A 4,657-nucleotide genomic window follows, 5' to 3' on the forward strand; every position below is an offset into this window, starting at 1 on the left:
TTCATTTGGGTTTTAGTAATTCCTCTCGGTTACATTACCCTTCCTTGGTCATGCCCTACCAGGCCTCCTACACCCTCCTCACCACCGATTTGGATTACTTGTTCCCTTGTCCCTGGGTTTGTTAACACCACTTCCTTTCCCCGCACCTCCCTCTCTCCCATGTCCCCCAGGAACTATTGGTCCCATTGTTTTATCCTCCCGATTGTTTGTTTCTTGTTTTTATCTCATATTATTTTCTGTATATGAAATCTATGATAAGTAAATCTATAGAGATAGCAATTCGGTTAATAATTACATAAGGGCATGGCAGGGAGGTTGGGGATATAGAGGGCTGATAATAAGTACAAGAAGGGAGAATATGTTTTAGAACCGATTATAGGGGTGATTATATCACTCTTTTTGATATGATTAAATGATCAAATTGTTTTTGTGAATTATATGCCAATAAAACTTTTTTTAAGAACATTTTTTGAAAGATGCATGTGTCATTTCCACATTCATCTCATTGTCCTGAACTGAGTCATAGACATATTAATTTGCAGAACACACTAGGAAATGGAACTTTTATTATAGATGGTCACATGGATAGCTAATAATCAGGTGTTCTGTTAGGTTTCTGGAGTAGGTTATACTTTGGTTCTTTGCTTCTCACGCTGAAAGAATTCACAGTAGAGACACAGTGTGGGAATTGCACCTGATCTGATCCCACCACACCGAGGCAAAACACTAAGGGCGTGGAACATAACAACAAGGGGAACAGAGCAATGAAGTCCCCAGGGAGTACCAAAAATAAACTTTGGGACCAGAGCTTGACCCCCCCATCAGACTTGACCGGAAAATACTCCTAAAAGCCAAAAAACAGTCCTTGAACTAACTACAAGCTTTTCTTTCCTTTTAAAATTTATTTTATTTTATCTTATTTTATTTATTTATTTTTAATAGTTTTATTAGGGGCTCATACAACTCTTATCACAACCCATACATACATCAATTGTATAAAGCATATTTGTACATTCATTGCCCTCATCATTCTCAAAACATTTGTTCTCCACTTAAGCCCCTGCCATCAGCTCCTCATTTCCCCACTCCCTCCCCCCTCCCCCCTCCCTTGTGAACCCTTGATAATTTATAAATTATTATTTTGTCATATCTTACACTGTCTGACGTCTCCCTAACCCACTTTTCTGTTGGCTGGAAAGTGACAATTTTGATGCTTAAAAGAAATACCCTGTCTCAGGTAATTCATGAACTATAGAACAATTATCATGCATGGTCAAGGTCAATTTCCGGATACTTAAAACATTCTAATCTTTAGTCAACAATGAACAACTTCTTATGTTCAATGGGCATGGAGTCAGTTTTCTGACCGGATCACCCCACATCTTTCCTCCAGTGACACTCGAAAGCAGTGTTTCCACAAAGTGTGGTCTCGTCCTGGGACGGAAGGGCTCTGGTTTCCCAGGGCCACTCTGGGGTAAGGATTTTGTCCCAGCTCAATTACGTATTATTTTTCAAATAGTTTTCTTGGCATATAACTCACGTATCATACAATCTAATCATTCAGTCATTAAAAAGAGTTGTGCAATCATCACCACAATCTATTTCAGAACATTTTCATATTTTATTTTAAACAGTTTTATTGGCACATAGTTTATATATCATACAATTAAATAGTTCCATTGTTCAGTCATATCAAAGAGAATTGTGCAGTCATCACCATCAATTTTAGAACTTCCCCCATGATTAAATTGCCTTTAAAATGCATCGTGCAATCACAGTCAATTCTAGTGCTCCCTATCTCCTCTTGCCTTCATTTTTCATTCCTGAAGTCCCCTTTCCTTCCCTTTCCCCCACCTCCGAACCTTGCATCCCCTGTCAACCCTTGTATCAGTTATCATCACTCTGCATCCACTCCTCCAGGGCATCACAAACTGGGAAACCCAAGGGAAACAATGAAAAATAAAATAGAGATAAGGTGTTAAGAGTATTATAAAAATCATAATATGAAGACCAAAATATCATCTTTCTTTTACTCACTGTCAGCTCCCCATCTCCCTGCAACCTCCCCTGCAATGCCCCTAAGGATTTCATATACAGAAAATAATACAAGACAAAAACAATAAACAATACAAGAAAAATCAACAATGATAAAACACAAGAAAAGATCTCAATAGAAAAGAAACCAGAAAGTGTTAAAAAGTAGAACAACTCTAAAATGGGTCAAAAGGGAGATTAAATGATAAGATATTACATTTTAATCTAACTACATCTGCAAAATCAACTTTACAATGTCCTCTGTCTTGGAGCAAGGCTATTCACATTCCTGGAGTCTGATCAGAGGGGGTTCTTTGCAGGCTTCATCTCTGTGGGGACTTTGCAAATGGACTTTGGGCTTCCACGGTCGGTCATTCACAGCCTTCTGCAAACCAGGTGTTCACGATTTAAGCTCTGCTACTATTCCCTCCTTTGGATTTGATGATTTTTTGTTCTTGGATCTCACCTGCTGGTGTGCTTCTTCCATTACATAGGGGGACTTAGTTGATGCCTCACGAAGATGACTGCCTATTTGAAGACAAACCTTTAAGATCCCAGAAGCTATTCTTTCTGAGACAAGCAGGCACCACCTGATTTTGTCACCACACTTTGATATGATGCCCATATCTTCAGTGATCTCTTCATTGAAGGCAAACAGTGAGCAGGGCCATGTCCTAAGAACTAATTTTTCGTAGGTTAAGACTTTGATTAACTGCAATCTATGATTTATATATAAGCCTCTTATTCACTTTAAAGGGCTCTTTATCATCTTATGACAGATAACATTATCAGTCATACCCATGAAGCATTAGGTAATTCTATTGATAGTACGAGTAATTTATCCAATGGTATGTAATTTAAACAATGTTGAGAGGAGGAAATTATACATGTATAGTCCAGCTTTTTCAGACCACAATACATGAATTGTTGAGTTGTACAAATTAAAAACTTAGATGACTGGACACTGGTTAAAGGAATAAGGGGGGTTAGGGATAGGGCAAACCTTTCAACAACACTCATTCACAAAATCAGAACCAAGCCTGTCAGACTAATACATGTCATAAAAAAGCAAAGAGAGCATTAAAATAGTAAATATATGGTAGTCCTGGGCCAACATTTACTGGGTACACTCAAAGCAAAAGGTCTGAACTGACCTAAAGTCCAACAACTGCCAATTCTATAACCTTAGAATAGGGATTGTTTGCTCTTCTCCCACTAAGGTAAGGTGTCCAGATGTCCTGCTTTTGGTGGTACAGTCCCAATTTTTGGAAAGAATACACGACAAGCTAGGCAATGGTCTATTTGGTCCATATAGACCAAATTTTTAATCAAGAACCCCCACCCTCATCCCTGGTCAATGGTGTCGCACTTTAAATCTAGTCACCTTACCTAACGCATTTCAGCTTTAAGTCCGTGGGAATAAGTGGGTTCATTAAATCTACTACAGGTGAGTCTACGGTAAAGCTCAGTTTTCTTAGTGTTTCACATCCAGTCCTTCCAGTTTGGCCTATGAAGGATTTTGTCTGCTTCAAAAGGACAATCTAAAATTCCAGTTGTCTATAGCGCACAACCTGAATCAGCAAGGGCTGGATAGAAACTGGGTTTAAAATGTTGAATTAGGAACATAATACTGAATATATTATCACTTTGGGTTCTATTTAAGTATTAAGTGTTTTTTTTACCATTGGCAGCTTGCTACACCTGGTTTACCCACCAGCACAAATGTAATTACCTTCACTGAGATGACTTGCATACGTAATATGTAATTTTACAGATGAGGAAAACTGGTCTAAAAGCCAGGTATGATGGATCACTGAACCTGAAGTCTACTGACTATCATTTTAGTGTTCACCCCTTAAAGCCACTTTGCTGGAGAGATTCAGGTCTGTATCCTGGTTTGTTTTGATTCAAAGCCTCCACATTCAGTGTTGTCATCAGAGGCCTTGGAGTCCCATAGCAACCCTATGTATAACAGACCAAAACACTGCCTGGTCTTGTGTCATCCTTATGATTGTTGCTGTCTGAACTTGTTACAGCCATGGTGTCAATCCATCTGACTGAGGGCCTTCCTCTTGTCACTGCCCCTCCACTTTAACCAAGCATGATGACCTTCTCCAGTGACTGGTCTCTCCTGAGAACATGTCCAAAACGCATGAGATAAAATCTTGGCATCCTTGCCTCTGGAGGATTCAGGCTGTATTACTTCTAAGACAGATCTATTTGTTCTTTAGTCAGTCCATGGCCCTTTCAGTATTCTTCACCAGCACCATAGTTCAAATGCCTCAATTCTTCTTTGATCTTCCTTATCTAATGTCCAACTTTCACATGCATATGAGGCGATTGAGACTACTGTGGAAGAGCAGTGCAGAGCCTGTGTGTGTGTGTGTGTGTGGGGGGGGGGTACTTTCCACTTTATCTGGCCCGAGACAATGGAACTGGAAGACAGAGTGAAGGGTGGGCTGGATTCCTAGCCCAGGAGGCAAAGGCGAAGGGACCACCTGGCTGAGAGACTAAGAATCAGAGAGAGACTTGGCTACTGCGTGGCTGAGAACTGGTTGCTGATCCTGACTCATGGTAACCTAATGACTTCCCTAGTAACCCCTTTAATTGTGAAGAAAAAAAA

Source organism: Echinops telfairi, unplaced genomic scaffold (assembly GCF_000313985.2).
Source record: "Echinops telfairi isolate 266 unplaced genomic scaffold, ASM31398v2 ScPeMD7_31;HRSCAF=116, whole genome shotgun sequence".
In the NCBI taxonomy this organism is placed as follows: Eukaryota; Metazoa; Chordata; class Mammalia; order Afrosoricida; family Tenrecidae; genus Echinops; species Echinops telfairi.